Genomic DNA, 26,321 nt, shown 5'->3' with positions numbered 1-26,321 from the left:
TATGGAAAAATTTGGTTTTTACTTCTTACCTGCTAATTTTCTTTCCTTGAGTCCAACCAGTCCAGATGCCTATTAACAGGTGGAGACAGAAAACAGCTAGATTGCAGAGCTCACCTTATAGTTAATTGTGCAGTTAGTAGCAATCTAGTATTTCTAAAATTAAGCAAACAAATTCCCCCTCCCTCACCAAGCAGGGGAACCATTAACCAAACGGAATTCCCACCAGCTAGGAGGAATAAAGTCCAAACACTAAACACTTAACTGCTAATGAAAACCACATAGCCAATGAAAACATCTCTGCCGAACAGGCTGAAGTATACTCAGGTGAGTACCTGGACTGGTCTGGTAGGACTCAAGGAAAGAAAATTAGCAGATAAGAACCAAAGGTTTTTCCTTCCTTTTCATCCCACTGGACCAGTTCAGATGCATGTTATGACTGGTCACAGAATGATGGTATAGAAATACAATAAATAAAAATGAATGTGATTCATACGCAACCCTCAAACCAGCCTGCCTTCAAAACCCCTCGCCAAAGACAGCGGCTTCACTGAACTGCACATCCAAGCAGTAGTATATGAATAAAGAATGCAGGGAGGAGCAAGTTATTGCCTTGCATATCTCCTAGGCAGCACAAATGGTTTTCCACCCAAAAAGCCTCTTGTACCCTTGTGGAATGAGCTCTAAGCTCTCTGGAGATCACAGATATACAGCCAGAACAAATAGCCTCTGATGCAGCTACCTATTATAGATTTGCATACTGCATCACCTTTCCTCAGGCCATAAAAAAGGATGCCCAAATGGTCCAACCTCCTAAAGGTACTTGTAATCTTTAGATACTTAAGTAGGCTTCTACACACATCCAATAGACTAAGCTCCTTCACATGCTTTGACTTACGTTCCCTTTCTGAAGGCTGGCAGTGACACTACTGGACTCAGATGAAAAGGCGACACCACTTTAAGAAGAAAGGACAGAATTGTACATCAAGACACTCCACCAAAACTACCATCTTAAATGTAAGATCTTCAGTCAAAACCTCTTGGATGGGTTCAAACACAAGGCTCACAGAATTAAAGTGAAGTCCCAAGGAGGCACCATTGCCTACACTGGTAGCCGAAGAATCTTCATTCCTTTCAGGAAGTATGAAATATCTGGATGAGCCAATAGAGACATGGAAGGCCAGTGCAAGCAATAACAGGCTACTGCTGCCACCTGAACCTTGAGAGAATTCAAATTCAGGTCCTTCTGCAAAACAAGAAAGCCAAGATCGCAGAGTGGTGCTTTGAACACCATTCCTTGAATACCTTCCCCACCCTGACATAAGTCAGGGAGGTAAACCTCTTTTGGGCCTGCAGTACAGTAGGAACCACTTCATCTGAATACCCTCTCCGCTTCAAACATCTCTTTTCAAGAGCCATGCCAAAAGTCAAAAGGGAGACAGGTCATCTAACTGAATTGGACCCTGGAGGAGCAGCCGCTTTCCTTGTGACAGTCTCTCAACTGCTGGGCCAATCTGGAGCTAATAGAACCATACAGCTCTGATGGGCCTCAAGCCTCTGCAGCATCCAACCCACCATCAGCCATGGTCGAAACACAGACAGAAGAACGTAAACCAGCTGCAACTGAGACAGGGCATCTAACCCTGCCATGCGCCATTCCCTTCTTCTGCTGAAGAGGCCTGCAACCTTTGCATTCCTTACCATTGCCATGAGATCCATTAGTGCGATACCCCACCTGTCCTCTGTTAGCAAAAAGGTAGAGCCTGCTAACTCCCAATCTCCCAGAGCCAATGTTTTCTGACTGAGAAAATCTGCCTGAACATTTTTCACTTCCACTATATGGGCAGCAGAGAGATCCTTTAGGTGACTCTTTGCTCATCTCTAGAGCAACTTGGTGGCTTCTGGTACCTCCCTGGCATTTGACATAGGCCACAGCTGTGGCATTGTCTGAGAATACACTTGCTATCTTTCCCTGGATCATCAGTGGGAACATTTGCAAGGCCTTCCTGAAGTGGAAACCCCACCTGTCCTGGGACTATGTATTCCACTGCGAGAGGAGACGTTTGCAGCAGCTGCATGTGAGCACGAGTCCCTGTGACCAGGTCCAATATTGCCACTATGGAACTCAGAACTTGCAAATAATACCAGATCCTGGGAATCTGCATGCTCATTAGTTCCCCAACTGCAGAGCTCGACAACCCTAAGAACATAAGAAAATGCCATACTGGGCCAGACCAAGGGTCCATCAAGCCCAGTATCCTGTTTCCAACAGTGGCCAATCCAGGCCATAAGAACCTGGCAAGTACCCAAAAACTAAGTCTTTTTCTTTTATCATAAAGATTTTACACCTATGCATAGCGAAGAGGGCTTCAGGGACTGATACGGTATTGACTTGTGTTTGGTGAAATTTATAAGCTAGCCAAGTTCCCAAAGAAATTAAACTACATTTGTCAAAGTCCAGTTTTCGTTCTCAGACTTCTTCCGATCAACCAGTCGTCAAGATAAGGCCTTCCAAAGTGCCAGCAACATTATACTGGAGGTGGTTTGTGGCACCGTGACCAAAACAGTCCACACAACTGGGATGTACCAAAGCTACTTCCTCCACGCCTGTCAATACTGCTCTCACAAAAGATTCATCCTCCTGAACCTTAACATCCAGCTGATAATGTCTGGAAAAGATATGCAAGGAAGACCACATCATTGCCCTACAGATTTCAGACACAGATACCAGTTGCAACTATGCACAAGACAAAGCCTGCACTCTCATAGAATGAATTCTAATCTGTTTTGGCAACTGTATATCCGCATTCACATAAACTGCCGTTACTATTCCCTTAATCCAACATGCCATCGTGGCACAAAAAACTGCTTCGCCCTTCTTCTCACTCCAGTGAAGAACAAAAATCCTTAATAAACTTAAGGTAATGCAAAAGATGCTTTTTCATATCCAAACAACGTAACCTTGTGAACTCCTGCTTGTCCATACCCCTTATCCAGAGATGGTATTGATCTGGACTGATTCAAGTGAAACTCTGAAACAACCTTTGGTAAAAAGGAAGGTACCATTCTAATCTGCACACTATCCAATGTAATTGCGAGAAAGAGCTCTCAACAAGACAGTGCCTGCAACTCAGAAATTCACCATGCTGAACATATGGCTACTAGAAATACCATCTTCATCATCAACAAACACAAGAAAAGCTGCTTAAAAGGAAGAATGGCAGGTCCTGATAAAAATGCCAGTACTAAATTAAGATCCCAAAGAGGTACAAGTAGCCTCAGAGTTAGTCAAATATGTTTGACTCCCTTCAAAAACCTAGAAACATCCGGACGTGAGGACAGAGTTTGATCTTGAACATGTCCCCTATAACAAGCCAGAGCCACTGCCTGCACTTTCAGAGTCTTAAGAGTCAACACCTTAAACAAACCTTCTTGCAAAAACTCCAGAATGAGAGGAATAGCTGCCAGAGTAGAATGACAGGTCTGCTCTAGACACCAAGTCTCAAAAATTCTCCAGACCCGTATGTAGGCCAAGGAGGAAAAAAAAACAAAAAAAAACAAAACCTCACAACAACATGCTCCCCACCACCGAAAAATAACCCCACTTCAACAATAGTGCCCTTTCAAGTCAAAACTGTAAGACAAAACTTCTCGTGGAGGATCAGACCCCGATGCAGCTAATCCTTGTGTATTGCAACCTCCACTGCCTGTCTACTAACAGCTGTTGAAGATCCATGTACCAAGGCCTCCAAGGCCAATCTGGAGCCAACAGAAGAACAAAGCCTAGGTATCAAGCTATCTTCTCTAGTACTCTTATCATTGACCATGGAGGAAACACGTATAATACTCCATCCTGTGGCCACGGTTATACTAGCATGTCAACCCCAATCGCCTGAGGATCTCATCTTGACTGTAAAAGTGATGGACTTTTGTGTTTGCACTGCTTGCCATCAAGTCCAACCCATGCCACCCCCATCAGGAGACCATGAGTTGGAAAACATCATTTGCCAGTTCCCATTCTCCTGGATCCAGAGCATGATGACTGAGACGCCTGCTATGTGAGATTTATTTATTTATTTATTTATTAACTAACTTTTATTTACCGACATTCGTGCAGCACATCATGCCGGTTTACAAAGAACTCAGGTGGGCGATACAATAAAACATTAGAAAAAAACAATGTACAAAGAATAAAGTAAAACCATAACAATGTAACCTTAGAACAAAATACTATTTCTTACAAAAGGACACATTAACCGATACTGATAGTGCCTGAAAAAAACATTTCACCAATGGCAGAAGCAGATTCATTTCCAGTGAAACCTGCTGGCTCTAGGTTCCTCCCTGATGATTTATGTAAACCACCGCTGTGATGTTGTCGGACATCACTCTCGCCTCTTTCCCTATTAACTTGTCTGTAAACTTCAGAAATGCCAGCTGAATCACTCGGGCCTCCAGTTAATTGATTGTCCAACCCATCTCCTCAGAAGACCTCTGACTCTGCACCACCAGCTCCTAACAGTGAGCTGCTCATCTTTGGAGACTCACATCTATCATCACCACTATCCAGTTGGGAGCTTCCAAGTCCATTACCTTAGCAAGATGTTCTTTCTTCAGCCACCAGATGAGTTCCTGCTTCACCACCGCCAGGAGAGAGCGCCAAATTCTGTATTTGTGAAATTGAGGATTCCAACAAATCAACAATGTCCTCTGCAGTGGACCCATGTGCGCCCTGGCCCATAGGACCAGCTCTAGAGTTGCTGCCATGGAATCTAGGGTCTGCAGGTACACCCACATGGAAGGATGGCTTGTTGAATGTAAGGCTCAAATTTTCCCCACAGCTTCTGGATTCGCTGTTCAGGCAGAAACTTTGCCTCGAGCTATATCAAAACGAGCTCCCAAATACGATACAGTTTGAGTGGGCTCCAAACTGCTCTTGGACATACTGACCACCCAGCCAAGCTGCTGCAGCAACTGGACCACCCTGCGAGACTCCGTTCAGTACTCCTCCCCTGATTTGGCCCTGATCAACTAATCATTCAGCTATAGATGGACTAACATGCTTTCCTTGCAAAGTGCCACCACTAAGACCACCATGGCCTTCAAAAAGATACTGGGCGCCATAGCCAGCCTGAACAGCAAAGCCTGAAACTGGTAATGATGGCCAAACACTGAGAAGCGCAGGAACTACTGATGCTCCTCCCAGACTGGAATATGCAGATAAGTTTTCATTAGAAGTAGTGAAAGGAGAAACTCTCCCTTCTGCACCGCTATAATTATGGTTCACAAGGTTTCCATCCATAAATGGGTCACTCGTAGAAACTTGTTGACCCACTTCAGATCCAATATTGGATGAAAGGATCCTTCCTTTTTGGGGACCACAAAATAAATGGAACAGCAGCTTGTTCCTTCCTGATCCTTTGGTACCAGAATCACCACTTTCAATGTGATCAGTCGTTGCAACGTGATTAGTACAGTGGCCTTCTTTTCAGCAGAGTGACATGGAGAAACCGTAAAAACATCTAATCTGGCTGCACCAACTCCAGTATGAACTTGACCAAGTTGAACACCCACCGATCAGATGTAATCTAATAGAACCGGGAGAGACGTCCACCTATATCTGGTACCTGCAGGTAGACTCCCAAAACTTAATTGCGAAAAATGGGAAGCTCCTGTCCTGGAGCTTCCTTCCTTACCCAGCTTCTTAGGCCAAAAGGACTGAGACCTACCAAAGGAGTGAGGCCTGACTTCCTGAACTTCTGTTCTAGTGACACCTTCTGGAATCTCAAAAATGGCCCCTCGAAAAGGAGGGCTCTGAAGATAACTTTCTATCTTCTGGTAGGTGAGGGATCTTTGAATCTTCCCATTTGCCATCTTCTCCAACTCGTATTCAAACAAAAAATATTCCTTGATGGGCAGCTTTGTCAAATTTGACTAGAAGATAGTGTCCGCCGACCAGTTGTGCAACCAAAGCAGATGTCGCGCCGCCACCACCAAGGCTACACCCTGAGCTGCAGTACACGCCAAATCATAACCTGCATCTGCCAAAAAGTCTGTCCCTGGTTCTAGGGAAGGACCATTTTCTCCTAGGTCCTCTTGTGCTTCCTGGGTCAAACGTATACCTATGCGCACCACAATGCAGCAGCAAGCGAAGATTTACATATTCATGATCATCACTTCAGAACTGCATTAGCATTGCCTCTATTCTCCAATCTTGAGCATCCTTGAGGGCAGCTCCACCTTCCACCGGAATGGTAATTTTTTTAGTGATGGAGTACACCAGGCCATCCACTTTCGGAAAACACAGCTCTTTTGCCAGAGGGTCTAAAGAGCTCAGGCCTGCCAAGGACTTGCTCCCCTTAAAATTTGCCTCATATGCTCTCTATTCCAAATCAATGAGATCCTGCACTACCTCATATAGATGGAAAAAACAGGATGTCTTCTTTAAACGGACCATAATATGGTCCTTCTTTGGAAGGCTGGAGGAAATAGTCTCCTTCTCCTCCAGCTGCAGCGCATCAAGTGGCAGAGATCAAACCAGATAACTCATCCCTTTGGAAGAGTCACAGCATTGACCTGTGTGGCTTTGCCTCAGTGGGAATCTCACCCTCTTCTAAAGCCAGGTCCCCATGTTCCTCCAGGGGGTTCTTAAGATCCTCCAAAGAATCCTCAGAGTAATCCCGCTCATCCTCCTCTTTCTCTCTGTCTCTATGACCCCTCTTTGGCTGCCCGACATGTGCCAGAAGGGAACACTGACGCTCACAGTACTTCTTGCCTGGAAGGAAGAAAGTTCCAGAGGAGGTCAGGCTACAGATCTCAAACACAAGGTCTCCTGACCCATACAAAAAAGTCTGCAGGCCCTTAAAGAATTCCACCCACAAAAAGGCTGACTAATCCATTCAGGGCACCAGTGGGGCAGGAAAGGCCCTACTTGCACTCAGTTCCACTGGTTGCAGAGGGATATCAAACAGGGAAGGAGGTACCTGCTCCCCTCCTTCCATGGAAGCCTCCAACGTATCCCCCCTCCTCACGAGCTGATTTCGTTTCTAGCTCCCTAAACTGGGATTGTGAACTCCTTAGTGGAGATTCCCCCCCCCCCACCCCCACTGCTCCAAGAAACACTTTGCACACAGACCTAAAGAGATACCTGGCTGCACAGGCAGAACACAGCAAGAGTCGTTTCTCGCACTGACTGCCGGGTGCCATCACCACTTACCATGTGGTCAGACCAAAGTACAAAATGCTGACAGAATGTCCTTCTCTCATTTCCTGACTGTACCGTGGCAAACATGCAAGCTGCAATCACCAGCATAGCACTGCCTCCCCAAAAGAGCTCCATGCAGCACATGGTCAGGGACTCACCTTTATTTTATTTTTTATTTTATTGTTCCACTTGATCAGGCACAATAAAACTTAAAGCAATAGAGTCCCTGACATGTTGAAACATGAGAGAGATAGCAGAGGAAGGAGGAGAGATACGGGATTAATAAACTGGAGCAAGCATAACAGAAGACAGATCAAGGCTGCCTTACCCCACTGGAAATCTGCCTAGCTTCTTTGAGAGAGAGAGAGAAAAAGAGAGAATCTACCTTCACCTCATAAAGCCTTCCCAGCAAAAGACTTCGGTCACTAGGAGCAGCTCAACTGAGGGAAGGAGGCTTAACTGTCATCCATCTCAGGAGCACCTAGGTCAGTCCCAAATCTGACAGGCCTACATTCATAGAACTGAATGCATGTCCACCATCTGTGCAGATGGAGAATACTGGCAGGCTTCTTATGGAAGGACTTGGCTTGCAATGTCACAATAAACATAAGCATCCATATGCTTGAAAAAAAGCAATCTCTGTTTACCCACAGTAAATACAGATTCCCCCTTCTCTCTCTTTTCTTTATTTAAGTGGGTGGGGTTCTGAACTGGTTTAGCAGAAGTAAAAGAAAGGAAATTAACAGGCAAGACATAATATCTCCTTCCTTCCTTCCTGAACCTATGGGAAGTACCAAAGCCCATCTAAGGGTTGGGTGAATGACAATCCCACTTAAGACGGAAGAATCAAACATGATATTCATGTCTAGCGAGAAGATTCACCTTATGTTGTTTCATAAATGCCCTACGGTAATCCAGGGGACAGCCCTGCAGATCTCCCCAAACATACTGCACCTCTTTCAGTCTATGACGAAGCCTGAGCCTCAATCATGTCTGATGTTCATCGTCCTTATAACAAATAGGCTGAGGCAATTGCATTTTTTTTGTAACCATCTTGCAACAGAAGCCTTTGAGGCTGCTGTTCCCTTCTGTAAACCACTGAAAATGAAAAACAACCTCTCTGACTTACGAAACTCTTTAGTCCTTTCAAGATAAACTTGTAAACATCTCTTTACATCTAAAAATTGTAGAAGTTCCAATTCCACTCTATGCTTCTCTTTGTTGAATGTGGGGAGTACAATCCTCTAATTCTTATGAAAAAAGGAAACAACCTTTGGTAGGAAAAAAAGGAACTGCTCTCAAAACTGAATTTCTAGTGAACTTAAGAAAGATGATTGGCATGACAAAGATTGCAATTCTGAAATTCGTTTTGCTGATGTAATAGCAACTAGAAAATCCGTCTCGAATGTTAACCCCTTTAATGTTGAATGTCTCAAAGGCTCAAAACAGGAACTGGGCTAAAGCCCGCAAAACCAAGTTCAAATTCCATTGGGGACTTACTGATCTGACAGGTGACCAAACATGCTTTTCATCAGTAAGAAAACGAGAAATATCCCTATGAGAAGAAATCAGGCTTCCCTTAATCTTTCCACGAAACATGAGATGGCTGCAATTTGCACCTTTCACGAATTCAAAGCCAAACCTTTTTCAGACCACTTTGTAAAATAAAAAAATATAAATAAATAAATAAATAAATAAATGGGGGGGGGGGGGGAATATACTTATTTGCCTGCAAGCTTCATCTGCTGGAGTCAGAGAAATACTGAAGGGACGCAGAGGGCACTCCAGGCTATAAGAGAGTACCCTTCAAGCTTTTCTCTGACTCCATCTGCTGGGAGGGAGACACAACACACTGTCTGGACTGATCCGGGTACGTACAGGGAAACTGATTTGCCGTGCCAAAGTGATAATTTATTCTGCCTGCAAAAAATCTTCAAAAATACACCACATTCTTAAATATGAAAGAACTGTGGACCTCTTTCTATAATGCAACACTGTAGTAATAACTAAAAAGAAATATCCTTTTTCATTAACCTGGCCCTTTCAAGAGCCATTCTGTAAGGAAGAATAGACTTGGATCCTCCATTTGGACAGGACCCAGATATAGAAGACGCTTGACCTGTGGAAGAAATGAAGGGTGATCTACTAACAATCTTTCTAGATCTGCATACCATGGCCTTCGTGGCCAGTCTAGCGCTATGAGAGCAACCAATACTCTTTCTTTTTCTATCTTCCTTAATACCCGTACTATAAGTGGCTATGGTGGGAAAACATACAGAAGCCAGTGTCCTTTCCAACTCTGTTGCAAGGCATCTATCGCCTCGCTACCTTCCTCTCTGCGCAGACTGTAAAACCTTCTCACTTTTCAGTTCCTCCTGATTGCCATTAGATCTATCAGATGTGGCCCCCATCTTTGCACTATTTGAAGATAGGTCTCCTGACTCAACTCCCATTTGCCAGGGTCTATTACATTCTGACTGAGATATTCCACTTGAACATTCACCTGCCCTGCTATATGCAGAGCCAACAACTGCATCAGATTAATTTCGGCCCAAGCAAAAAGGAGATCAGTTTCTTCCAAAATGCCCTGTCTCTATGTTCTGCCCTGCTCGTTTAGGTTCGTGACTGCCATTGCAATGTCACATAATACTTTCACAGCCTTCCCTTGAAAAAGATCCTGAAAACGTAACAGGGCCAATCTGATACTTCTGGTTTCGAGCCAGTTGATGGACCATTGACTCTCATTCTGAGACCAAGCGCTCTGAGTATACCAGTCTAATGCACCCCCCAGCCTGTTAGACTGGCATCTGCTGTCAGAAGTACCCAATCTGGATACTCCAAGGGCATTCCTTTCTGCAAATTCAGAGCATTCTGCAAATTCAGAGCATAGAATTTCAAACCTTGTTGGATAATGTTAAGGAAACCTCATACCCCTGATGTTGTGGTTTCCATCTGGTTAGAAGCAAGGTCTGAAGAGGCATCATATGTGCCCTTGCCCAAGTTACCAGATCCAAAGCCATAATGCCTTAAGCTGCAGATAAGTCCAAACAGTCAGCCTTGTTTACTTAGAAAACTCATCACTTGCAAACAAATCTTTAAAATTCTCTTTTGCAGCAAATAAACCAAACCTGCCACGGTGTCAAATAATGCCCCTAAATGTTTTATGGTCTGAAATGGCTGCAGATGGCTCTTTCCAAAGCTGACCATCCATCCTAAACACTAGAGCAATGGTTCTACTGTTCCCACAGTTATGACTCCCTCTGCATATGTCTTGGACCTTATTAACCAATTGTTTAAATAAGAGTGAACTAAAATTCCTCTCTTCCTTAAAAAAGACTGCTTCAACTACCATTACACCTTTGTAAAGGTTGTTGGAGCCATTGCTAAGCCAAAAGGAAAGGCCATAAACTGATAACTTTGACTGATTACACAAAAATGAAGATATTTTTGGAAGCTTGGCTTCATTGGAATATGAACGTAAACTCCTTTAGATCTAGCAAAACTAAAAACTCGCCTTTACACACAGAAGATATCACCGAACAAAGGGTTTCCATGTGAAAATGAGGAACACAAACTTCGGCTCCCCCCTTTTACATCCAAAATTGGTCTGTCAGTCCTGTCTTTCTTTGGGATCACAAAGTAAATTGAATAACAACTACTTCAATATTCTCCTATGGGCACTGGGCAAATTGCCTGTAACAAGATCAAAGTTGAATAAATTGTGCCACCTTGCTTGGGACCTGAGCAGGACAAACTACATAAAGATGCCTTACTGGATATCTTAACTCTGGGGCATACCCATACTGAATTATATCTAAAACCCATTGATCTGATGTAATGTGGATCTATTCCCCGAGAAAAGCCTGTAGCCTGCCCCTAAAGGCTCTCCCAGAGAATGAATCCCCTGCTCTTCATTAGGAACTCTGGAGGGCCTGTGAGTTGCCCCGTGGTCTTCTTGCCCCTCGAAAGGTTTGAGCCTTTCCTTTACCTCTTGTAACCTGCAGGGACCCCAGTTTACCAAGCCTATACCTCCTAGCCTCAACAAACTAAGGGTCGGATTTTCAAGGATTTACGCGTGTAGAGGGGGTTACGTGCACCGGGCCTATTTTAAAAAGGCCCGGTGACGCGCGTAAGTCCCGAGGCTTTCCAAAAGGGGCGGCCCGGTCCGGAGGTGGAGCGGGGGTGGGACCAGAGGCCTCCGACATAGCGGCCATTGCTGCTGTGTCGAAGGATCGCAGGCTGGCAGGCTGCCAGCAGGAGCAAAAGGTAAGACAAAAGTCGGGGAGGGGTTAGAGTAGAGCTAGGGGGGGAAGGTTAGGGGAAGGGGTGGGAAGGTCAGGCTAGGGGAAGGGAACGGGGGAAGGCAGCACGGCTCGGCGTGCACAATTGTGCACCCCTTGCGCACGCCGACCCCCGATTTTATAACTTGCGTGCAAATTATAAAATCAGGCGCACCCTTTTAAAATTATACCCCTAAATGTATGAGTGCTTGATTTGGCCTTATGTTTGGGTAAACGCTGTATTTTTGTTTCACCTAAATTTTTTACCAAATGATCTAGTTTCTCCACAAAGAGATTACCCTTAAAGGGTAGGTGTGAGAGCCGAGACTTTGACAATATAACTGCGGCCCAATTTCTAAGCCACAGAAGTTGCCTGAATCCAAAAGGAAAGAGCTAAAAACCTGGATGAAATTTGGATATCATACAATGTGTCAGATAAATAGGCAGACACTGATACAAGTCTCGCTGTTCCCTCATGTTCAGAGATTTGCTGAATCCAGCAAAGTAAAGCTCCTGAAAAGTAGTTTGCACAAACTGCCCTCTGTTTAAGGACTAATTCTATTTTCCGATCCTGCGGATCCCAAATGGCACCACCTTCCACTGGGATAGTAGTCCTCCTGGCCACAGCTGCCACCTTGGGTTACTGGAAAACACGTTCCAATGCCTCAGATGGCATAGGATAGAGCAGGAGCTTCCCATTCAGAAAATATTATCGCTTCAGTCTCAGGATGCATAGGAAACGTATATGCAGATCATCGTGTGCTTCTTAAAATAGGATCCTAATCAGGAATCTCCTTCGCTTTGCCCTCCTCTAGCCACAAGGCTGAAGAAATCTGCGCTATTAGAGCTGCCATCTCCTCCTTATGGAAAAGCCTAATCTGCTCTTCCTCATATCCTGATTGAATCTAATCTTCCAGTCCACTAGCAACACTGTCATCCTCAAACTTTAAATTAGGTGGGAGAATCCATACCTAACGCGAGTGACTCAAAATCATCAGGCTCCAGTCTCCTTTTATGAGCCTTTGCCACTTCAGAACCAGAGAAAGCACTTTGAGATCCGTCTCCCATTTTCTCATGCTGCACCTGAGGAGCTTGAAAAACCTGACGTAAAAAACTTTTTTTTTTTTTTTTAAATCCGATGAAAAAGCTCCTCCACTGGTGCTAGGAACTTCCTGTATCACACTCTGAAGGAAGCTCTGCTCTGGCAGCAATTTGGGAGGCCTTGAGATAAAACCGACCCTCCCTTCACTGACAACAGCACAGATTGCCGTTTCAAAATGGCCACTGCTTCTAACTCAGCCAGTGGAACTGGTCTGGGGGACGGCTTTGGCAAAATTACCTGCCTCTAAAGAGGACTTCTTTGCGAGAGTCGTCACACAGGGCGTATCTGCTTTACTGCAGTACCCGGAGCACAAGCTTCTCTCTAACAACGATAAACGTTTGGAACCGCAAGCACTACACCGGTGAACCTTTTCAGCCATTATGAGTGCCTCTTAAAGTAAATTGTGGCTTGAACTGTGTCAGAGAAAGCAGCTGCCAGTGAAGGGTAATCTCCCGATATGAACTCTCCCTCAATTTCTTCGCACTACAAATATAAACGGTCTACCTAGTCCATGGCAGATAGGCAGGAAGCAACAGTCACAGTCTGGGCGTGCTTTTACTGCTGGAGAAACATCCGCAAGAGCATGGCCCGCATATTACCAACCAGGCACAGACTTGGAAAATAAAATAAAGGCTGGATTTTAAAAGTTATTTTCTTTCTGCTCAACAAGTTCCAAACTCAATGACCATCCAGTAGCTGGAGGCAGAGAACACTGGCTGGTTGAGTTCTATTCATCTAATCAAAAAAACCTTTGCTCAAGATAGATGACCAAATTCAAATAAATTACAAACTAAAAAAAAAAAAAACCCTACAAAACTTTTTTAATATTCTTAGAACTGAATTTTCTGAATAATCAAAAGAAATGTTTTTGGTTTTTGTTTTTTTTAAATGGAGGATGGTAGTTTTATATTTTAGCCATTAATGGTCCCATCCAGGTTACCTCAGCTGGATTTTAATAATCATAAATGACAAACAACCACCATATTTTTTTTTAATATCAACAGTCTCAAGTATTGTCTACTAATTTTGATTTCTAAGTTTTTTTTATTTTTTTACTATTTGCAAAAAACTTGTTAAAACTTACTTAATTCTCTATGGGGCGGATTTTCAGCGCCCTGCTCGCCTAAATCCGCCCAAAAACGGGCGGATTTAGGCGAGCAGGGCCCTGCGCGCCGGTAAGCCTATTTTACATAGGCCTACCGGCGCGCGCAGACCCCGGGACTCGCGTACGTCCCGGGGTTTTCGGAGGGGGGCGTGTCGGGGGCGTGTCGGGGGCGGGCCCGGTCGACGCGGCGTTTCGGGGGCGTGTCGGCCGCGTTTTGGGGGCGGGTACGGGGCGTGGCTACGGCCCGGGGGCGTGGCCGCGCCCTCCGTACCCGCCCCCAGGTCGCGGCCCGGCGCGCAGCAGGCCCGCTGGCGCGCGGGGATTTACGTCTCCCTCCGGGAGGCGTAAATCCCCCGACATCGGTAAGGGGGGGGTGTAGACAGGGCCGGGTGGGTGGGTTAGGTAGGGGAAGGGAGGGTAAGGTGAGGGGAGGGCAAAGGAAAGTTCCCTCCGAGGCCGCTCCGATTTCGGAGCGGCCTTGGAGGGAACGGGGGGAGGCAGCGCGGCTCGGCGCGCGCAGGCTATACAAAATCGATAGCCTTGCGCGCGCCGATCCAGGATTTTAGTGGATACGCGCGGCTCCGCGCGTATCTACTAAAATCCAGCGTACTTTTGCTTGAGTCTGATGCGCAAGCAAAAGTAGGCTGTTCGCGCGCCTCTTAAAATCTACCCCTAATTGTTTAATTCTCTAAGGGGTAGATTTTAAGAGGCGCGCGAACAGCCTACTTTTGCTTGCGCATCAGACTCAAGCAAAAGTACGCTGGATTTTAGTAGATACGCGCGGAGCCGCGCGTATCCACTAAAATCCTGGATCGGCGCGCGCAAGGCTATCGATTAAGGGGTAGATTTTAAGAGGCGCGCGAACAGCCTACTTTTGCTTGCGCATCAGACTCAAGCAAAAGTACGCTGGATTTTAGTAGATACGCGCGGAGCCGCGCGTATCCACTAAAATCCTGGATCGGCGCGCGCAAGGCTATCGATTTTGTATAGCCTGCGCCGCATCGACCGGGCCCGCCCCCCGACACGCCCCCCTCCGAAAACCCCGGGACGTACTCGAGTCCCGGGGTCTGCGCGCGCCGGTAGGCCTATGTAAAATAGGCTTACCGGCGCGCAGGGCCCTGCTCGCCTAAATCCGCCCGGTTTTGGGCGGATTTAGGCGAGCAGGGCGCTGAAAATCCGCCCCTTTGTATAGCCTGCGCGCGCCGAGCCGCGCTGCCTCCCCCCGTTCCCTCCAAGGCCGCTCCGAAATCGGAGCGGCCTCGGAGGGAACTTTCCTTTGCCCTCCCCTCACCTTACCCTCCCTTCCCCTACCTAACCCACCCACCCGGCCCTGTCTACACCTCCCCCTTACCGTTGTCGGGGGATTTACGCCTCCCGGAGGGAGACGTAAATCCCCGCGCGCCAGCGGGCCTGCTGCGCGCCGGGCCGCGACCTGGGGGCGGGTACGGAGGGCGCGGCCACGCCCCCGGGCCGTAGCCACGCCCCGTACCCGCCCCCAAAACGCGGCCGACACGCCCCCGAAACGCCGCGTCGACCGGGCCCGCCCCCGACACGCCCCCGACACGCCCCCCTCCGAAAACCCCGGGACGTACGCGAGTCCCGGGGTCTGCGCGCGCCGGTAGGCCTATGTAAAATAGGCTTACCGGCGCGCAGGGCCCTGCTCGCCTAAATCCGCCCGGTTTTGGGCGGATTTAGGCGAGCAGGGCGCTGAAAATCCGCCCCTAATTGTTTAATTCTCCCAAAAAAAACTACCAGATTCATATCTTATCAAAAATTTTCGCTAGATTTTAAATTCAAAATTTATCAGAAAAATGGACTTTGTTTTAAAGCTTTTTCTGACAAATTTTGAATTTAAAATGGGCATAGCTTAGTTTTAAAGTTTTAAGCTAAATATTGAAAAAGTTTTGTAGATTTATTCCGGTTATTTATTTGAGTTCTATTCATGACATATATCCTGATGTCATTAAAAAAATCTGCCTCCAAATACTGGATGAGAGGCTATACTCATATATTTAGGACTGGTGGAGAAGAAGGAAGAGGAATGAGAAATATGTGAGACTATCTAATTAAGGGCTTAAAATATCATGCCGAGAGTCGTGCAGTGTTAATAACCAACTAATTTGCTTATGGTCCTCCTGCAGTGATGCAGAGCTCAGTTGACCAGCCACCAGAGTTATCAATCCGTCTTTATGGAAATCTTATTCACTTAAAAAGTGAACCAAACAGAGCACACAGACGTCAGAATCATGCAGCAGCAGGAGCTGATATAATTCAACTTATGTATGCCTCAGCCAGTTCCTTTTATCTAGCTTCAATAACAGATGGATCTGCTTAACAATCACAGTTTCCAGCACTGCGGGATAGCACTAAGAACATGCCATACTGGGTCAGACCATGGAACACAGGATGAAGGTGCCACTCACATAAACGTTGTTACATACTACAAACAAAAATTGGTGTGCTTCCTCAATAGTGGACCCGAATTTCGGACACATTACAGTTTGCCCCTGCGACCCCTGAAGCAGGCAATACGCTGCCGAAACATGGCCAATGTCGGGCGGGTGGATCCGGACCTACATGAGTGGCATTAAATGATTAATAGCCTTCAAGCTTCCAGATAAGTACTAGCAAAAAAGTGATAAATATCGGGTGGGTCGGACGCCGGGGGGAGAGAGAGAAAAAAGAAGCACAGAAAAACAAAATTAAAATTAAAAAACAAAAATAAAAAAAGCAGTTTTGAATAAAATGATTGAAGAATAAACAACGGTGGCGGAGTAACAGGATAGCCACACAAAGGGCAATCCTAGGTAAAAGCCACCGCACATTGTCCACGTATCAAGGAGTTCCCTTGATGTTGGGTTGTAGATGACTGATGCTAGTAATAGCAGTGGCTATTTTCTAAGTCAACTTAATTAATAGCAGGTAATGGACTTCTCCTCCAAGAACTTATCCAAACCTTTTTTAAACCCAGCTATACTAACTGCACTAACCACATCCCCTGGCAACAAATTCCAGAGTTTAATTGTGCGTTGAGTGAAAAAGAACTTTCTCAGATTAGTTTTAAATGTGCTACATGTTAACTTCATGGAGTGCCCCCTAGTCCTTCTATTATCTGAAAGAGTAAATAACGATTTACTTTTACACATTCTAGACATCTCATGATTTTAAATACCTCGATCATATCCCCCCCTCAGCTATCTCTTCTCCAAGCTGAACAGTCCTAACCTCTTTAGTCTTTCCTCATAGGGGAATAAGTGCACCCAAGCTACTCCTGAAGTGGATGGGATACTGCCAAAACTGCTCTCAACACTTCCAACACACAAAGCAAGCATCCTCCCTGGCTTGAATATGCAAACAATAATGCTTCAAAATATAATATAAATTACAAATTTTCAACGGCAAAATTAAATAGAGTTATGCTTACAAAGGCACATGTTCCCTAGTTGAAAGGAAAATTGGTTCTTACCTGATAATTTTTGTTCCTGTAGTACTACGGATCAGTCCAGACTCCTGGGTTTTGCCTCCCCTCTAGCAGATGGAGACAGAAAAGTCTTGACAGACTCTGCCCTATACCCCGAGGTGCCACCCACAGTCCGTCGGTCAGTATTACTCAGTCACAAAGCAGAATGGTACAAAACCAAACTAACTATATACAGTAACCTTAACTTTAAAAACTGGATCACTAACCTCCAATGAGAAACAGAACCCGTGAAGCATGGTAGGCTAAATTGGTCTACAGAATAAAACTAACAAATGCTGAAATGAGCGGACTCTCCATTGTCTCTATGCCTGACACGGGTGGGACTCTGGACTGATCTGTGGTACTACAGGAACGAAAATTATCAGGTAAGAACCAATTTTCCTTTCCCTGAACGTACCCGGATCAGTCCAGACTCCTGGGATGTACCAGAGCTATCTTACCTGGGATGGGATCCAGAGAGGCCTGCTCGGAGCACACCTTCTTCAAATCCTCCAGACCCCGGAGCCTGGACAGCCAGTCTGTAATGCCTCACCTCTGCAAATTTCCTGCGGTGAAACCTATTGGCATTCCGCCCGGGACGCAGCCTGCGAATGGGTAGAATGAGCATGCAGACCAACCGGTAAAGGTCTACCACGGAGCAAGTAGACTGAACTTATGGTCTCTTTCAACCAGCGGGCTATTGTGGTCTTAGATGCCATATTACCTCTTTTTGGACCACTCCACAGCACAAAAAGATGATCCGAGACACGAAGACTGTTCGTAATTTCCAAATAATGAAGCAAGGCCTTGCGGACATCCAATTTCTTCAAGTCCCTATAAAGAGGATCCGACCAGTCCAGCTCCAAAAAGGACAGGATTTCCACAGACTGATTCAAATGGAACGAGGACACCACCTTTGGGAGAAAAGACGGAACTGTCTGCAACGATACCTTGGTATCCGAAATCCTCAAGTAGGGTTCCCTGCAGGATAAGGCCTGAAGCTCAGACACCCTACGAGCAGAGGTAATAGCCACCAAAAGCACCACCTTTAAAGTGAGATCTTTTAATGCCGCCCTTTTCGATGGCTCAAAAGGTGCAGCACACAAGGCTGTAAGGTCCAAGTTTAGGTTCCTCGAAGGACAAGGAAGCCTTACTGGTGGACGCAAATGCTTGGCCCCCCGGAGGAAACGAGCCACATCCAGATGTGCCGACAATGCCACTCCCTGTACAGTACCACGCAGACAACCTAGAGCTGCCACTTGCACCTTCAATGAACTACAGGATAATCCTTTGGCTAGTCCGGCTTGTAAGAAACCCAAAATATCAGACACTGACGCCCTGGTCGGAACCACCTTATGCAGCACACACCAGGATTCAAAGACTTTCCAGACCTGGACGTAAGAAAGGGAAGTAGACGTTTTACGAGAACGCAACAGCAAAGCCACCACAGTATCCAAATAACTTTTGCCCTTCAAGCGCTGCCTCTCAAAAGTCAGGCCGCTAGACAGAAGCGATCTGCCCGGTCGAAACAAACGGGACCTTGAAGTAAAAGATTCAGTATCGCAGTGGACCCTCCACTGCCAAGTTAACCAGATCCGCAAACCACAGTTGCCGCGGCCATTCCGGTGCTACTAGGATTACCTCTGTCGGGTGCAGTTCCACTCAGCGGAGTATTTTGCCGATCAGAGGCCAAGGCGGAAACACATAAAGCAGGACGTCTGAGGGCCAGGGAAGAACTAGAGCATCGACTCCTTCCGCCCCCATCTCTCTTCGGCGACTGAAGAAATGGGGGACCTTGCCATTCCGAAATGTCGCCATCAGATCCATACTAGGTGTGCCCCACCTGGCACAGATGGCCTGAAAAGCCACCTCTGCGAGTTACCATTCTCCTGGATCGAGACTGTGACGACTGAGGAAATCCATGTGAACGTTGTCAACCCCGGCTATGTGGGATGCCGCTATGCTGATTAGGTGGAGCTTCGCCCAGGCGATCAGCTGTCATGCTTCCGCCACTACTGATTGACTTTTGGTCCCTCCTTGGCGATTGATGTATGCCACCATGGTCACATTGTCAGAGAGAATCTTGACTGACTTCCCGCGGAGGAGCGACAGGAAGGACTGCAATGCTCTCTGGTCTCCAGGCGACTGATCGACCACCGAGATTCCTCCAGAGACCATTTCCCTGGAACAGACTTCCTCAGACATACAGCTCCCCACCTGGAGAGCCTGGCATCAGTGGTAACCACTGTCCATTCGGGAATTACCAGGGGGTTCTGCGGCTCTAGTTGTCTCGGCAAAGCCACCAATCCAGGCTGAACCTCGCGGAATCGGTCAGCGGCAGGGGCAGATGAAACAGTTCGGACACCCAAGAAAGCAACGCTGATTGTAAGGGGCACATATGAGCAAAGGCCTAGGGAACCAAGTCTAGAGTAGATGTCATGGACCCCAGGACCCAACAGTGGCCTGGATAGGCCACTGTTGGAAACAGGATGCTGGGCTTGATGGACCCTTGGTCTGACCCGGTATGGCATTTTCTTATGTTCTTAATCCCAGACTCGTGGAAGCTGTTTGGACAACAAGCTCTGAACTTGACCTTGAAGCTTGGCAATGCGTTCTGCCGTGAGAAATACTCTGCCCCGCTGCGTGTCGAACAGTGCCCCCAGATACTCCAAAGACTGCGAAGGAATCAAACGGCTCTTGGCAAAGTTGACCACCAATCCTAGGGCTCTCAACAACTGAAGTACACGGTGGACTGCCGTCCGACAATGCCCTTCTGATTTTGCCCGAATCAGCCAGTCATCCAAGTACGGATGTTTTAATAATCCTTCTCTCCACAGCTGCACTGCTGCCACTACCATTATCTTGGTGAACGTCCGTGGTGCCGTCGCCAGGCCAAAGGGCAAAGCTTGGAACTAATGATGTCCGAGGATGGAAAATCTCAGGAACCTTTGGTGGTCGGGCTGGATCCCAATGTGCAAATACGCCTCCGTCAGATCTAGGGACGCTAGAAAACTCCCCCATCCGTACCGAGGCAATGACTGACCGCAAAATCTCCATGCTGAACCGGAGGATACGAAGACATCTGTTTAATCACTTTAAATCGAGAATGGGCCAGAACGAGTACAATTGCACCGAGGTCAAGAAAACGCTGCAACGTTCCTTTTACAGCCCGACGCTTTTCCGCATAACCACATGGAGAGACCAGGAACCGAGGCTGGAGAGAGCGTGCAAAATCTAAAATGTAGCCTTGACTTATCACAGAGAGGACCCATTGGTCCGATATGAGTTTGGTCCACTCCTTGTAAAACAGGGACAGTCTGCTCCCTATCAGTGGAACCGAGGAATGGACCGGCCGCACATCATTGCTGAGGTTTGCCTCCCCATGCTGACTGGGTACGCCAGGCCTACCGAAACACCGCCCTCGAAAGGACTGCGGCCAAGATTGTTGCCTGTTAGGATTTTGTCGAAAGGGGGAAGTAGTCGACTGCGAAGTCCGAGGCCTTCAACTCCCATGGAAACGAGACCGAAAAGAAAAGGAACCCCTTGTCCTGGGTCTATCTTCCAGAAGCCTGTGAACTTTATTCTCCCCCAAGGATTGAATCATGTCCTCCAGATCCTTGCCAAACAGTAACTTGCCCTTAAAAGGCAAAGAACCTAACTGGGCCTTGGAAGAAACATCCACCGACCAGTTTCTCAACCAAAGCAAGCGACGCGCGAGACCGCTGAAACTATGGATCTGGCCGATGTCCTCAACAAGTCATAAAAGGCATCAGCACTGTACGCAATTACAGCCTCAAGGCGACCCACCTGACGAGCCTCCTCCTCCGATAGCCCTTCATTGGCCTGTAGTTGCTGAACCCAGTGAAGGCTGGCCCTCAAGGCAAAATTACTACACATCGCTTCTCGGACTCCTAGAGCAGACTCCTCAAAAATCTTCTTGAGCTGGAGTTCCAGCTTCCAGTCCTGCAGATCCTTAAGGGCCGTGGAACCTGTAACTGGGATCGTGGTCTTTTTTGTGACTGCTGACACTGCTGCATCCACTTTGGGAACCCTAAGGAGATCCAAAGCCTCCTCCGGTAAAGGGTATAATTTATCCATCACTTTGGTGACTTTCAATCCCAGATCTGGAGTGTCCCACTCACAAAACAGGAGGTCCGTAGCAGAAAAATGGAAGGGAAAGGAAGAAGGGGGACCTCTCAGGCCCAACAACACTGGATCCGTTGATCCTAATCTGGACTCTTCCTGTTGAGCCTCGATCCCCAGTTCTCCCAAAATGGCGGGAATAAGCGGCCCAAGCTCGTCTCTCCGAAAAAGACGGACCACCTTGGGATCGTCTCCCTTCGTACCATGCGCCTCACGGAGTCCTCCCCTTCTGCGGGTCCCCATCCCCACCAATCCCCCTCGGGGGCTGGGTTGGGGGATCTTGATCATTCGTAGTCATCTCGTCCGAAGACATATCCTGATTGCCCTGCGACGCCCCGGATCGCAAAGGGCACTTGGCTCTAGGGACCTCCACAGATTCCTCAGCTCTAGGCCGCTTTTTGGCCTTAACAGGCATGTCCCCCACAGCAGCCTTGTCCGCAGAACTCTTTCTACTACTCCTCCTGGCCTTACAGGCCTTGTGTAAAAAAAGAATAAAATCGGAGGAGAAGGAGGAAGAGGAGGAATCTGAATCGTCTGCGGGATCTCCCGTTGGGCTAGGAGGGTCAGGACACACAGCAGCAGTCTGCCCCAAAGGCATCTAGTAGCTGGAGCCAGGCGCTGCGGGGAAAGAGTGGGCGGGAGCATCTCCTCCCCTGTATTGATTTGTGCTGCTGAAGCCCCAGGACCCAAGATGGTTCTAGTTTCCGCACTCAACGGGAACGGGAGAGAAAATGGAGGTGGCAGGTCCCCGAACACGTGGGTAGCAGAAGTATCCCGAAGAACTATCCCCCACCTGCCGCCACGGAGGTTTCCTCCCTGCCAGGCAAACATGTGCCTGGCAGGGAGGAACAGAGGCCGACCTGGGAGAGCTGCAAGCGCGCCGAGCTGCAAGCGCGGCAAGCCGACCATCTCGGTATGCCCTGGCACCAAACGGAGGAAACTTAAAAGAAAAAAACCGCGGCGCTCAGCAAGCCCCCGTCGGCAGCGAGAGAAGGAAGAGTGAATAACAATTCCCCGGTTCAGCTGTACACTACCTGGTCGTATAAAATCTCTTTTTTTTTTTTTTGTATAAAACTTTAAACCTGCCGCTTCTGGGTACTGGTCCCCCTGGGGTGAGTGATCCAAGCTCCCCGGTATCACCCCAGGTGCTGCTGTTGATTGGCGATAGGGTCCTCAACCACCAGCCGCAGCTGCCTCTGAAACCAGGGGGGATGGTCCCCTCAGGACCTGGCAACCCCACTGGGAGGCTGAAGGGTCTGTCACACAGTACCGCAAATCTTTTCCTCAAGAAACCAAAATAAAAACTTTCCTCTTCTTTTTTTTTTTTTTTTTTTTAAACCTGTCTACACCACCAGAAAAAAAAACCAATCTAAGTAACCCATACAGACTGCAAGTTTTGCACCTCCACCATCTGCTGGAGACAGAAAAATACTGACGGACTGTGGGTGGCACCTCAGGGTATAGGGTAGAGTCTGTCAAGACTTTTCTGTCTCCATCTGCTGGAGAGGAGGCAAAACCCAGGAGTCTGTACTGATCCGGGTAAGTAACAAAGTGGTGGATGCCACAAGAAGTCTCTCTCAAATTTTTATTGATGGAGACGTAAAATATCATATGCAAGTGCCCGACTCTGGCCGAGTTTCGCCACCAGCGGTGGCTGCCTCAGGGGCTACAAACAAACATTTAAAAAGATAATAACATAAATATGTATGTAAACATATATGTGTAAAAATCATAAAATCATTAAATTGCAAAAAACAAAAATCAATACAAATATGAAATATAAATTAGATAAATACTAAAAACTCCTCATAAAATGCATATAACTAAAATTACATATAAATAAATGAAGTGACCAGAAACATCAAAGTATAAATTGTGCAGTCAGCAACATCAGTATGGACAGGACTATCCGCATAATTTAAAATTAGTGGCGAAACTCGGCCAGAGTCGGGCACTTGCATATGATATTTTACGTCTCCATCAATAAAAATTTGAGAAAGACTTCTTGTGGCATCCACCACTTTGTTACTTCCTTACGGCTTCACTGGATCGCCTACCCTGTTGCTTTTTGGGTCCATCCCTGATCCGGGTAAGTACAGGGAATGCAGTCAGCCTCTAATAACAAGCAATAGCTGATACCTGGAGCTTCAGATAACTTAATGCTAAACCCTTAATCAAACCTTCCTGAAAGAAATGCAAGGAATTGAGGCACCTGTGGGTACAATCTGTCTGTCCAAACAATCTTCAAAAACCTGCCAAACTCTCATGTATGCCAAAGAAGTAGAATTCTTCCTAGATTTTAAGAGAGTATTCAATACTCCTTTATAATATCACTTTCAAGGGCCAGGTTGTAAGACAAAATTGGCCCAATCTTCATGAAGGCGTGGACCTTAGGACAGTAGATCTCTCTGCTAAGTAGAAGCAACATATCTCCGTCCAATAACCTGGTTAGATACAAATACCAGCAACATCTTGGCCAATCTGGAACCACTAAAATCTCCAGCCTCCAAAGTTTTGAAATCTTCTGCAGAATCATGCCCACCACAGGCAGAGAAGGAAACATGTAAAGAATGTTTTATTATGAACGTTCTTCCGTGCCCCGCCTCAAACTTTGGAGGGAGCAGGTTATACGCAATTTTAAATAAATAAATCAAACAAACAAAAGCTCCTAAAGGCCATTCTTGAATCAAGGCATCTAGACAGGATAAACGTCACTCCTTCCGTGACTGAAAAACCAATCCACCTTTGCATTCTTGCTAATCGCCATAAGACCTATCAGTGGCTCCCCACCATCTGCCTACAATCTGACTGAATGCTACTTGGGGAAAAGCCCATTTCCTGGTGTCCAAAAAATTGCGAGTAAGAAAGTCTGCCTGAACATTTTCCACCCCAGCTTTTTTCCTTTCCACCCAACTAAAAAAAAAAAAAAAAAAGAGCCACACTTGATGACTCCCGATGCCCCCTTGAGGATTCACATATGCTACCGCAGTTGCATTGTCCAACAAAATCCTGACTGCCTGACCTCTGAGGATGGGGTGCAAAGTGAAGGAAAGCTGGCTGGACTGTTCTGGTTTCCAATCGATTGATGAACCACTTGGCTTCCTCCACCAACCATGTTCCCCGAGCCACCCGACCTAGACAGTGAACTTCCCACCCTATCAGGCTGGCATCTGTCGTCATTATTAACCAGGACGGAGTCTCCAGATCCACTTCCATCTCCAAATTCTGACTTCAGCCACCACTGTAAACTCAGTCTCCTCTGCTCCAAAACAGGAAGCTCAGATATGTTTTGATGGCAAGGGATACAAATAATTTTAATAAATAATAATTTCATCCTGCAACTGAGAGTCCCATCTGGGCAACGAGGCCCAAGGAAGTAGCCTCATGTTCAACCTAGCCCATGTAACTAGATCCAAAGCTGCCACTACCAAGGAACTCAACAGCTGAACATAAACCCTCACTCTCTGACAGCAGAAAGATATAAAAAATGCACTTAGTCCTGCAGCTTCTTGTTTGTCCTGTCAAATGAGCATGACCCATCTTCATGTCAAACAGAGCTCTCAGATATGCCAGGGACTGAAAGGGTAGGAGACTGCTCTTTGAGAAGTTCACTACCCAAATCAGACAATGCAATAAACCAGATCACCGTCCTCATAACTGAGACACTCTTTGGAGCCGGCTTCGCTCAAAGCAACCAATTGTCCTGATAAGAGTGAATCAGAATTCCTTCCTGGTGCAGAGCTGCTACAACTACCATCTTTGAAAAGGTTCTTGGGACTGTTGTTAATCCAAAAAAGAAGTGCCTGAAATGGGAAGTGACCTCCCAGCACCACAAACCAAAGATACTTCTGATGATCTTCTCTTATGGGAATGTGAAGATATGCCTCCATAAGATCCAAAGAAGTCAGGAACTCCCCTTCAAAATTTCCATCCAGAAATGAGATATTCTTAAGGACTTGTTAACTTGCTTCAAATCCAGAAGAGGACTCCCTCCTTGGGATCCATGAAGTAAACAGAATGCCATCCCTGGCCCCACTGGTCTACCGGAACAGGCAATATGGCTCCCATAAAGAAGAAACTGATTAAGCGTTGCCTTTATTGCTTCTTTCTTCTGGACATAGTGACAAGAGGCAACCATAAAAGCATCTAAAATAGTCTGTGTAAATTTCAAGACATAATCATCCTGAACTACCTCTAGGACTCACATATCTGTGGTAATTTGGGCCCATCTTTGTTGTAAATCACTTAGGAAGATATTTTCTGTTAGGCGATAAAGGATTTTTAAATAAATAAATCTCCATTAAAAATCTGATAAACAACTGCCTATCCTCTGAACCGGAGACTGGGTCCTCAAAACTTCATTGGGAACTGCAGAAGAAGCCTGCCATCCCTGTGGTTCCATCTTTACTGCCTCTTTTATAAGACCAAAAGGACTGAAACCGACCAAATGGTCTGACCTTCCTTGCTTAGAATACTTGGAATCTATTGCAGATAGGATCTTCCTTTAGGCTTATCTTCAGGGAATCTAGTTACTTAGACTCTCTGCAAACCTTAGCCATCTACTCAAGGTCTTCACCAACAAGAAGTTCCCTTTAAAGGAAGCTTTGTCAAATCTGTCTTAGAAATTGAATCTCCTGGCCAGTTTCATAACCACAACAGCCACCTAGCTGCCATAATGGAAGCCATACGCAGGCAGAAGTGTGCACTAAGTCAAAGGAAGCATCAACCAAAGATACTTCTGCTATTAAGGAGCTATGGCTTTCCAAGGCATTCTCCTGTACACGCTATGATAAATGCAAATCAGCCCTTGCCACAATACAGCTGCAAGCAGCCATTTGAAGCAACAACTTAAAAACAAACATTTGAGGCTTCCATCACCGATTCTATTTTCCTATCTTATGCATCCTTAAGGGCAGTGTCCCCTCTACAGGAATGGTAGTCTGCTTGCTAACTGCACAAACTAGCGCATTCACCTTAGGGAATAGAAGTTTTTCCCTTTCTTTAGCAACTGAAGTGTACAATTTTCCCAA

At 46.5% G+C, this 26,321-nt stretch overlaps 1 protein-coding gene across 6 annotated transcripts in view; it reads right to left on the bottom strand.

Annotated features, from left to right (window-relative positions):
- Positions 1-26,321, bottom strand: part of CRBN (cereblon) — an 84,728-nt gene that overhangs the window by 19,987 nt on the left and 38,420 nt on the right. The gene's annotated exons all lie outside the window — the stretch shown is intronic.

Source organism: Rhinatrema bivittatum, chromosome 4 (genome assembly GCF_901001135.1).
Source record: "Rhinatrema bivittatum chromosome 4, aRhiBiv1.1, whole genome shotgun sequence".
Lineage (NCBI taxonomy): Eukaryota > Metazoa > Chordata > Amphibia > Gymnophiona > Rhinatrematidae > Rhinatrema > Rhinatrema bivittatum.
This window is presented reverse-complemented; position numbering and strand designations above follow the sequence as displayed.